Here is a 12,838-nt window from a genome sequence, read left to right as displayed (position 1 = left end):
AATCTTAATGCCGGGAGAGAGGTATGGAAAAGCTGTCTGGAAGTACATGGTGAGATGTAGTGATGGAATGATGGAAATTGAAGCCAGTGGAGGACAAAGATTATACTATGGATAGTAGGGTGCTCAATAAAGAATTATTGAAAGAATGAAAAGAACCAACTCTAGGATAGAACAGTGAGTAACACAAACATTTAAGGAGTAAGATGAGGAAAGAGGAAATCACCATGAAGACAATTGAAGAGAGATCAGACAGTGAGTAGAAAATTCTCAGCATTCGAGATGCTAAGTAAAGAGTGTATTTGAGGAAAGAGTTGTTGATCAAATGCTGTGGACATAGCGAATAAGCTAAGGTCAGAAAATTTTCTAATCATTTTAGTAACTGTGGGATATTGGAAATTTGTAAAGGATAGTTTTAATAAAGTACTGCAAATACTTTATTTAAATAATTTTAGCTCTGAAGGGAAGGAGAGAAGTAAGGCAATAGTTGGAGAGAAACGAAAACTTGAAAGAAAGTTTTATCATATGAGAGAGACTCTAGTATATTTAACTTGGAAGAGAAAGAGAAAGTAGAGAGGTGATATTTAAACATAGAGAGCGGCTGGCCCCGTGGCTGAGTGGTTAAGTTTGCACGCTCTGCTTCGCTGGCCCAGGGTTTCACTGGTTCGGATCGTGGGCACAGATCCAGCAGTGCTCATCAAGCCATGCTGAGGTGGCATGCCACATAACAGAACTAGAAGGACCTGCAACTAGAATATACAACTATGTACTGGGGGGCTTTGGGGAAAAAAAGAAAAAGAAAATTGGAAACAGATGTTAGCTCAGGGCCAATCTTTAAATAAAAAAGACAGAGAAAAATGGTCCTACACATGATGGAATGAGTTCCTAGGAAGGTGGAACTTGCAAAAGTGAAATAAGTATTGCACAGAAGAAGCTGTTTGCTCCTTTGTGAAATTAAGAGGGAGACAGGGAGTATGTGTTTCAGGTGACTAACTGGAAGTTGAGAGAAGTCTCATCTGGTATCTCCATGTTTTTCTGGGTGTATAAGAGGTGATGTCCCTCTTTTGGGAATAATGGAAGATCTGTGGGAGTTGAAAATGAAGGATGATGAAGAGGAGGGTTGGAGGGTTCCATGGAAGCATCGAAGCTCCAGGTGAATTAGCATAAATTACCAATTTCATCTCATGCAAACCCACCCCTGCTCATTCATCTCCAGCTACGTTCATCTGAAATCCTCTACTGTGGAAGTTCCTTCCCACGTTAAGCCTTTGGCCAGGACTTTCCTTCTGTCTCACATAATTTAAGGACTACTCTACCGAAATTAGGTACCAGCTCACTGTTCACCGTCGCAGTATTCTTCTTTATTGCCTTCACGTTTCTAACAATTTGTAAATATCCATTTATCATTTTTTTCTGTCTTTCACAGAAAGTGAAATGCGATGGTAAAAAGAGGCCATTTTGTATTTTATTATCTTATTTTATCATTTGCCATTTTAAGTCCAATGTCTAGCACAGTGGTTGGCATTACGTAGGTGATCAACTATTTGCTGATCAGTTAAATAAATTGGATTCAGATGACACTAGCCAAAAACAGTAGCCTCTAAAAGATGTGGTTATAAAAAACAAAAATAGAGAAATTCAGAACTTAATTTTAGACTTAGAAAATTAAAAATAAACTAAAGTTAATTAAAGTAAATGAAAATGGAAAATAAAATTTGCAAACTGATATTATATAAATCAAGAAATAAATTCAAGATCTAGTTCTTAATAAACTTTAATGAATTAGATACAATGTTGACTACATAGATCCACACAAGTGAAATAAGACACTTTCAGAAAATGAGAAATAAGAAAGGGGATGTTACAGCAGATAGTGCAGAGAGTTGAATATCCTTGGCAAATAAAATGTATAACTCTGTGCTGTTAAACATGAAAATCCTGATGAAAAAGATCCTTTTCTGCTCAGAAGATATAAATTACTCAAATTTTCTCAATAACAAGTAGAAAAGCTGAATAGACAAATAATTATAAAAGAAGCTGTAAATATTTTCAAAGATTTTCTTCTTAAAAATGCTCCAGGGGACTCCCAGGCAAAGCAAAGAAGTGAATACAATTGATTTGGTCTTGGTCTTTTTTTTCCCAATTGCTCATTGAAATGAATAACTGAGTTTAAAAATAGTCAGAAACCTGCGCTGGTACCGTAAACCTGTAAATAATTCTCTCCATATTCGTAAAACTTAGATTTCTAAAAGTATAGTGAAGAGGGGACATGAATAAATAAAAGACCTGCCAGAAAGCACTCGACTGTAGAAATGTCAGTGTGCTGGCACCAGGGAGAACAGACCCCACGAGAGCCTTCCTGTGACCCAGAAATAACCCAGAAGGAGGGCGGGGGGCATGGCAAACAGGGGAGGGGAGGGCATATTTTGATGTCATTAACTGTACTAGGAAGAAGACTTCATGCTGGAGCCATATTGATAATGAGTTTGCAGTGGGATTTCACCAGTTCTGATTGGCACGGGCAGCCTTGTTCCTACCTGGCCTCCAGCAAAGGCATCTTCTTTGCTGGCTCCTAATGAGGCCAGTCATACCAGGCAGACGGGAAAGGCAAACTGATTCCTGGCTTCTCTACCAAGCAGACAAAGAAAATACTTGAACAAAGAGCTGAAGGTCTGTGTTTCAACTTGTGTCGCCTCTGCAATACAACCTCGTTTCCAGACTTTACAACCAGCTAAGCGAAGTATCTGAAAAGGGCATTAAATTTTATAATTACTTTTATTCTTGCATTGTAAGAACTTTAAGATTCAGATATAAGAACCTTATTTGTGAGAACTCTTTTGGTTATTAGTATTGCAAACCCAATGGAAACTATCTTAAAGCAAAAGAGAGATGGTGTGTTTGGTATATAATTGAAAAGACCATGGAGAGATTTGATTTTAGTACCAAACATAGAGTGGTATGTGATGGGATGGGGGTTCAAATAATAGCACCAGGACTCTCTATTTTATCCTTTTTTCTGTGCATTTTTTTTTCTTTGTGGATTGCCTTTTATATTCTACAGACAGATTTCTTCATTTGGCTGGAGAGAATGACTACAAGAAGCCCCAGTTTATGTCTTTCTTAAACATTATTACGATTGCTAGTACCCACCTATAATGGAATAAAGATCCATCCCTGTACATTCCTGGATGAGAGCATGAAGCACCCTTATCATTCATCACCTTTGGTCAAGTGCCCATTCTCATGGCAGAGGCAAGAGAGTAGGGGTGAATTCTTGTTTCCCTCACAACATAGAATGAAGACTTTCCCAGAAAGGAGAAGTTGTACTATTAGAACTAAGAGGATAATGTGTGGGTAGAGAAAATAAACTCTATTATCAATATACTACCATTGTTGGCATAACCCAACCATTTTCAAAAGAAAGCATAAATGTAGCTGTGCAAGGATAAGAGAGTAAAGAAAAAAAAGACACATATATTTGTGATACAACTATAACAATAATGATATCCAGCCAAAATAGATGTTCTAAAAGAAATAAGAATAAATACTATAGAAAATTTCTAATTCAGCAAGATGTAAATATCATACTATTTTTGCAAGTAACTTCCAAAATTATCTTTAGATTATCTTGTTATAAGCCCTCACCCACTTCTACTGCTGCTGAGGTCTACACAGAGTAGGACTCCAACTTGAGCTAAGCCAACATCTTCTGGAGTAGAATTACAGGGAGTGGGCAGATTGTAGTCCATTGGTCACCTGAGCAGCAAGCAGACTTTCACTGTACAGAGATGAAGGGAAATTGGAGGCATTGTGTGGATGAGGATGTTTAATCTTCTAAATACATAGACACACTCATAGTCCAGATGCCATCTTGAAGAAGACAAGAGAAATTGGATAGAAATTTGAAAGATTAGTTTTTTCACCTCACAGTCCAGTAATTATGAATCACGCTATATTTATGGGACTGAACGAACATTCAACAATTTTACTTCATCATCAGCAGTTGGAGGCTCAGGAAAACATTCAGATCCTCTACAGATATGAAGAAACTATAGTTTCTATACTTCTCTGTATTATATTGTGAGGAAATTTATGTCTTTTTTACTCATCTGTGAAACTAAAACACTAATTATAAAGAAGTCATAGTATGAAATTAGGAAACATTACATGGAAAAGAAGCCATTTTGCCAAAATGATTTTAAGCTCATGAAAAATGATAATTGTTGCAGTGGAGAGCTGATTGAATAACTAAGAATAAGGAAGTAGTAGAGGACAAGATGAGAAGCTTTCTCAGAATTCTAGCAAAGGAATAAAAATTAAGAAAAGGTAAAAATGTGGATCTGAGCCAGAATAGAGATTTGGAAAATTTAATCAAGAATAATGAACGAGTACTTAAACATTAGGGAGAGAAAATGAATATAACAATAGACACAGAGGGTGTTTAAAGTGTAAGCGGATTCAAATCTATGCTAATAAATTTGAAAACCTCAAGAAAATGAATAATTTTCAGCAAGATATTAATTATGTAAATCGACCCAAGAAAGTAGAAAAATAGATCAACGAAAAGGAGATAATTTAAGACTAAGTATTACCTCAAAATAAGTCTGCTTTAGGCAGTGTTTCACAGATAAGTGCTTTCAAACATTCAAGTAACAAATTATTTACATGCTATACCAATTGTTTCTGATCGGACCGAAAAAAAAAAAAAAAAACAGAAAGCTTGCAAGTACATTTTTGAGACTAGCTCAATCATTGTAGCTGAACTGACAAAAACAGCATAAAAAAAGAAAACTTCACTCTAATCTTACTCAGGACTTTAAATGAAGAAACTTTAAATAAAAACTAGCAAAATGCAATTGGTAGTACATTTTAAAAATAAAGCTCAGTAAGACATCCCAGGAATAAAGATGTGCTAAAAGTTAGGGAGTCATTAACTAAGTATATCATTCCACTTGGTCAACTTAGAAAACATGTCAGGTAATCACTTAGAAAGATTCTGAAATGATGTTTTGTAATATTGCACATCTAGTCTATAATCTATAATAATTACCCATAGTAATCCATATTTTTTTAAAAAGTTAAGTGCTAAGAAATGTGATGCAAGATAACTATATGCAATGAAGTTAGAAGAAAAAAATCTAGGACTTCAGAATTTTAAAGCTTGAATTTAAATGATGGGATTAGAAATCACAGACATCTGGATACAAACCCTGGTGCTGGCACTGCCATCTTCACACCTTTGGGCTACCACTAACACTCTAGGCAACCAAATGCAGCCTTCTCTCTTCCCTGGCACTGTGGTGAGATTTGCTAATTGTGATTATGTTTAAAGAACCAAGTATTTGCATTTTAAAATGTATAAGCTTTGTTGAAAGATATTTATGGTATTATATTAAGCGAAGTCAAGTGCATAGGTTTGAACCTCACATGGATTTTTCTTTATTATTTTTATTACTGTTATTATTCTGCCACAGGTTTTCTGACCATTACTGTGGGTCAGGAGCTAAGGGACAGCATTTGACTTAATGAATGACTTAGTGATAATTTAGCTGGAATGGCAGTGATATTTCAAAACAAGTCACATTGCTAGGTGGAAAAAAGAACATTTATAGCGGTCACAAGGTATTTTTGAAGTAAAGCAAGATGTGGAAAAACACCCAAAATGCGGATAATGTCTAAGCATTTTCATAGTTCTTTAAATTTTATATTGCCGCTTTAACTTGGATTATCTCTACTGACCATCACAACAACCCAATGGTTAGGCAGGATAGGCATTTTCAGACTCAGAGTTTAGTTGAGGTAATTGAGACTTTGAAAGATTAAGTGACTACTCTGAAGTGGCACCCCAGTAGGTGGCAGAACAGGAACTGGAATGCGGGTCTTATAAGCCCTTGTCTAGTTCTGAGAAACAACTCAAGATGGGATGTCCATGGATGGCCTCGTCATTGCATTACTCTCCAGAAGTCAGGGAGTCAATACTGCACATTGATAGGCTATAGGTTATAATTTATAATGGTGGAGAGTAACTCCCTCACTTTGCTTCTCATTGTAATAGTATGACTTCATAACGCACAGTGTAAAAATGCAACCTCTTCTATTTCTCTCAATTGCATAAATTCTGACCTAAGCTCCTGCCTGCCACATTGGCTGTGCATATAGGTGAAATATAGGTGCACATAGGCTGTGCATTCCCCTGCTTCTGGAATACCCCCTACTAGGGGTTACCAGTGCATCCCTGAAGTATGCACGGGCCAATAAAAGAGCCTATTGACTTTCACTCTGAAAACAAGTTCTTTCTGATGTTTATGAGTTGAAATCCTAACCCCCAATACCTGTGAACATGGTCTTATTTGGAAAAAGCGTCTCTACAGATGTAATCAAGTAGGATGATGTCATACCAGAGTAGAGTGGATACCTAATCCAATATGACTGATGTCCTTATTTGAAGAGAAGAAGAGACACAGCGACAGAGACACACAAGAAGAATGCCATGTGACAATGGGGGCAGAGATGGGAGTGATGACTTTACAAACCAAAGAACTTTAAGAATTGCCAGGAACTAACTGAAGCTAAGAGAAAGACATTGGACAGATTCTCCCCTCAAGCAATGAGAGAGAGGATGGCCCTGCTGAAACCGTGATGTTGGACTTTCAGCCTCCAGAATTATGAGAGAATAAATTTCTGTTGTCTAAAGGCACACAGTTTGTAGAAATTGTTATGACAGCCCTAGGAAATTAACATAGGAGGCATCGAATCCTCCACACCTCCCATCCTACGGTTGGGTTGCTTCTAGCTGTCACAGAATGTCCCTACTGAATTCTCAGCAGCTTAGCTCTCCTAAGGACCAGGTCTTTCTTATTGTGGTCCTCCACTGGAAACTGACTCCACACTCAACATGCTTAGCTTGACCCACAATGTCCCTTACTAGTGATAGGAATTACATTTCTTAGTGCTCAGCAATTTCAGTTTTACATGCAAACATTTTCCTCTAAGCTGTGGGTAACCCAAGAGGCATTCATATCACTCTTCATCTTGGAAATGGAATTCTCCACTGCAGAATACTAGGACAGTCTTAGGAGGCTTCCGCATCTCAGAGGCAAGTTTTCCCTTTATCCTTAAATGCAATAGGTTGATTACCAAAACCTTCCTAGATGATAAATATCCATAGGCCGGGAATTTGAAGGAGGAGTGGGAAGGGGCTGTTTGGTACAATAGGAGCTTTGTGGGTGGGGAGATACCTTTCATTCCATAGTGGTGCTTCAGCTTCCAAGAGTAAAACAACACAGAAGTTTGATCAATAACTTCTCATCTTCCATTTACCCCGAATTCAATTTTATCTAATTTCCTTTCCATGTAAATCTGAGTAGGGTTGTGGGGGCTATTCTAACAAGGATGATTTTTACTGAGGCGGATAGGAGGAAAAATAAAGCATGAATGACACTGAAGAGAGGAATGGCATCATTTGACTCATGGATGATGAAAAATGAGGCACATGGTCAGCTCTGACTGAACTTTTATTCCACAAATGGATAGAGGAATAAAGAAGTAAAGAAAAAATATTCATGGATGGCCTTATCTTTCCAGTCCCTTGTTTTTGTTTTGTTTTACTTTTAGATTTTGATTTTGTTTTAATGTCTCCCTGCCTGTATTCTAAGTCCAAATCCTTAGTATGCCATTCAGGACTCTTGATCACCAGGCTTACCTCTCAGCTTCATCTTCAGGCGCTTCTACCTTGCACTTCACACTCTGGTAACTCTCAACTGTATGCATTTATATGCTCTTTTCACACACTTTCATTTGGCAGTTCATTTGCTGTTGCCTGGAAAGTTTGTCTTCATCTCACTGATTTCGATCGATCCTCAGGACTCATCTCAGGTGATAGCTACTCCTGAGAGCTTGCTTGCTCATAGCTTCCAAATTGTGCTAGGTATAGCAGCAGAAAAGAGGAAAAGACTGAAGATTCCACTATGGATTTTTCTATATTCTGTGGCACCTCTCAGAAGATCAGATATTATTAATAACGAGATTGAACATTTTCTTTATGTTTATTAACATTTGCGTTTCTTTAAAAATATCTATCCTTGTATTTCCCCTGCTTTTGTCTTTTGTAGTACACACAAATTTCCATTGACTCCTAAGAGTTATTCGTATCTTAGATATATTTGCACCTAATCTTTCATATATATTGTACATATTTCCTAAGTTTATGGTTTACCATTTAACATATTTATGACCTTTTTGTTGTATGAAAAAATTTAGTGTAGCAAAATCTGTGGATATTTTCTTCCACAATATATATCTTTTCTTTTCAACTTTCAAATGCTTTTATTTTTATTTTGCTTTTTGCATTAGCTCTTTACTCCATTTTAAATTCTTTTTGTTATATAGTTTGGAAGCCTTGATAATAATGTATAAGAATTTTAAAATGCATTGGAGGTCTTATTTCGCCAGCTGGGATAAAATTCCAGGGTTTGGTTGGGCTTTAAAAGCTGTTTCATCATCAAACTTTGTTTCTATTCTTTCGGCACCTGAAAAAAGCACAACATGATGAAATGAGCAATCCCAGATGCCTCAGCAGATTGTACTATTTTCATAAATTTTTGATTTCACTATCTTGTAGAGAGAACATTAATGCTACTTGAGCAGACTTAATTCACTACTTTGATGTCATGGGGGTACAGCTATCCTTTCCATGAACAGATGCCATAAAACATCTATTCTTCAAATGTGGTCCACGGATCTTGGACAACCAGCATCAGCCTCATTCAGGAAGCTTGCTGAATGTACAGATTCATGGGCCCCACACAGAATTACTGAAACAAAATCTTTGCAATTTGGGATTGAGCCCTCTGCAAACTCAAACGCTGGGGTCCTCTAACTCACACTTTGAGTTTAGTGAAAAAGAGATAGTTTTTGCTTTGATCCTATTTCCAAAAGTCTAGCAATCAACCGTCCTCAAACTTTAAGTAATGTGTCAGGGCTTGTCACTTATGTGCATCTTGGCATTTTTCTTAAACACAAGAGTAATTACAGTGAAGATAGAATTTACCAAGAAGCTGGTGCTGGAGATTATCAAGAATATTTCCAAAGCAACTACTCTAAAACTCCACTGAGTGATAGTGATGCGGGGTCGGAGAGCCGAGGAGTCGAAAGAAAGATTTCTTGGACTCTCAAGATCTGGCAGTAGTGCTCTTTTATTTAGAGAATAGTGTGCAATAGCATGGGGACAGGACCCATGGGCAGTCAGGTTGCTGCGTGGGGACAGGGCCCACAGGCAGGAGGAGCCACTGCTGCTGTCCCCGCTACGCTACTGCTGCAAACATGGGTGGAGAGTAAGGCTAAATTTAAGGCATAGGTATGCGAGTTATCTCTTTACAAGACAAAGAAAAGAATATGTAAAAAAGTTAAAATGGTATCAGTGCCCGTAGAGTCTGGCGATTGGGCGGTCCCACAACTTTTAGATAAGAATCAAACCAGATTGAGTAAATGGCAGAAGCCGCTGCTTAAATATTATCCTCAGCCAAAGACAAAGGAGGATTTGGGGGCGGGGGGGGTCAGTTACATGAGGTTGCCAGACAGTAAACAACTTAAGTTCTTGCCTCTGGCATTGATTAAGAGTTTCTAGAGATAAGGCCATCCCCCTTCTCCATGGCACAGAGAGGAAGGCATCTTTACAGATGGAGGTTTCCCTTACAAATGCAAATGTTTCCCAACAAAGGGCAAGCAAACTCCAGTCCTCAGAGCCTGCTTCTCATCTGCAGTTTTAAAATTAACCAGCCTAAAATCTTCATCAGCAGCAGCATCCCTAGAGGGGACTACCTCCTGTTTGGATGTGGGTTACCAGAAAATTATTTTGTGCTTTTTACGTGAGTTATCATACTTAATCATTATTTCAATCCTTTGTGGTGTTTTATTTTTATTTTTGAAGACGAGGGAAGAAAGGTTGTGAAAGATGCAATCACTTGACCAAATTAGCAAATTATAGTGTCAGAGCCAGAGCTGAAACCCAAGACTTCTGGACCCAAATCCAAGGCATGCTGTCTTAGCACAGCTGCCTGGGATGTACCATGTGGGTCATTTCCCAGACGTGGAAATAACCTGCTATGAGTTAGGAAATCATGCTGAAGCCGACAATTAAGAGAAAGCAGGGGAATAACTGTGACTTAGGAATGAAGAGGAGCTGTGCTGTTCTGGAGCCAGGTGGAAGGAGGCATCTAAGATCCTCCTGGAAGGCAGGCAGCCATGAATCCTCACCTGCTGCCTTATGGCCCCAATGACACTTTTCTGTTCTCCACAGTTGTTGTTAACAAGACACTTCATCCCTGTTCATTGTCATCACCCACAGGAATTCGAAAGTATCTCCCATATAAAGATTCTAAAAATTGTGCCCCCAAACTTAGACTTATTAAAAAAAACCCACAAAACATTTTTACAATGTAGTACATAGCATTTGTGTGTAATTGTATAATTTACAGAGTTTTCCCATGTTGCTTCATTCAGTTCTCGTACCACCCTGTTGAAGTCATTATCACTCTCATCTATTTCCATATTTCTGAAAAGGAAATTGAAACTAAACACTGTTGGGGTGACTCGAGGTCAGTGAAGTGACACTATATGCAGAGATTGTACCCTTGGCTTCGATGCCTTTGCTTTGTGCAATTTCCCCGGCATTTCCTCTGTACATTCCTCATCGTTTCTGCTACACAGAGCTACAACTTACTACCAGTTGTTCAATGATGGAAGAACTATTCTTATCTTTTTTAAAAGGTGAAAGGCTATGCTATGAGTACGGGGGTTTGAATGAGAGAAATGCAGCTTAAAAAGGTTGTTTCAGGCATGGATAGTGAAATGCAGTATAGACAATCCCTGCACCAACAGCTGAGATCTTCTGCTGAGGGGAACCAGCATGGTGATGTCAGAGTTGTTCAGTAGAAATAGCAGTAATCAAAAGCAACACACAGAATCTGCAGCAAACGCAAACAGATGCTCGAGTTAAGACAGGAGAAGTGTGCCTGCCACCCATCAGGGCCCACAACTGAATAGAACTCTTTGATTCAAGGATAAGTCTCAGAATAGTTTGATATTCTCCTTCTCGTTTTAAAGAAATATATAATTTTATTTCCCAGATCTATTTGTTTATATTTTTTGTTACAGTATCAACTTTATTTTCATTTTAAATTAATATTGGAAAATTACGATACGTAAATAACGTCTCACAGTTTTCAATCTGTGGGTACCAGATGTCCGTTTAAAACTGGTCTAGTAATCATTTAGTTTCCCCACTAAATTGTGTATATTTAACATAAAGTCAATATCTTAAAGTCTGTGAAATAAGTTTCATATTTACGATTTCTCTTTGTACTGTTTCTTAACAGTCTAAAATCTATGCAAATCAGAAATTCTGTTAGATGAAAAAAGAATAAAATTCTGTTTAAAGATTTTGATTTATATATAAAAGACATCCATCTGATAAAAAAGAATATATGTTAATACACATAAAGCCCTTAGAAAAACAGCTATCATGGGTAAAGTGGCCTGCATGTGTAGCTATTATTATTGTGATTGTTATGATTATTACTATTATAATCTATTGTTATTGTTGTTATCTCCTATTCAGCAAGCTCTAGCCACTATTGGCCTCTTGTCCTTTCTCCTCATTTTTTAAAACAGAAATTGTATATATTTAAGGTGTACAACATGATGTTTTAATATACGTATATATAGTGAAATGATTACTACAGTCAAGCTAATTAACATATTCACCTCCTCACAGAGTTATCATTTTGTTTTTTGGATTGTGTTGTGAGAACACTTGAAATCTATTTTTTAGCAAATTCCTAGTGTACAATAAGGTATTATTAACTATAGTCTTCATGCTGTACTTTATTAGCTCTCCAGACTTTGTCATTCAGATTTACTTTGAATTCTATTAAAAAATTATTTCCAACCCATAAATTACTTGAATGCAGCTTTTGCGTCAGTAACAGCTACTCGTGTTTGCACTGGCGTTTTATAACTTACTAGAAACCTTCACCAATGTTGTTTTTATTGATCCCCTCCATGAACGCTTGAAACCATTGCTATGTTATATGTGTGGAAATCAGCATGGATAGGTCAGGTGAATTGTACAAGGGCTCCAGGAAGTAGGTCAGAGAGCTGGATGTGAAGGTGTGTCTCTTTACTAAACTCCAGAGCTTTTCTCACTATAATAGACTGACTCAAAACCCTACCTCTAAAAACACTTGAACTATACTGTTTCTGTCTTTCCACTTAGAGATAATTCTCCTGACAGAGAAGCTGAACATCAGTAGTTGAGTAGCTGTTTTTTGTTGTTAGTGCCATGAAGTGGATTCCGACTCTTGGTGACCCTGTATACAGCAGAGCGGAGCCCTGTGCAGTCTTTTTGCTCCATCCTCTCATCCTCCTACACTGTATCAAGTAATGCTCTGCTGCTGTTCATAGGGTTTTCAAGGCCAATTTTTTCAGAAGTGGGTGGCCAGTCCTTCTTCCTAATCTGTGTTAGTCTGGAACTTCTGCTGAAACCTGTCCACCATGGAGGACACAGCTGGTATTTGAAACACCAATGCCATAGCTTTCAGCATTGCAGCAACACACAGTCACCGCAGAGTGACACCTGACAGATGGATGGTGTGGTTCCCTGACCAGGAAATGAAAATAGGCTATAATGGTGAGAGTGCTGAATCTTAACCACTAGACCATGAGGGTTTGCTTTTTCTCTCATACGTGTTATAATATTGAATCTTTGTCCTCATCCAGTATCTCTCTCTCATTTCTGTGCTTCTTATTAAATAATAAACAAAAAAGGATTATTTTGCGGTCC

Source organism: Equus przewalskii, chromosome 3 (assembly GCF_037783145.1).
Source record: "Equus przewalskii isolate Varuska chromosome 3, EquPr2, whole genome shotgun sequence".
NCBI classification, from domain to species: Eukaryota; Metazoa; Chordata; class Mammalia; order Perissodactyla; family Equidae; genus Equus; species Equus przewalskii.
The sequence above is the reverse complement of the archived record's forward strand: the minus strand, read 5'-3'. Positions refer to the sequence as shown.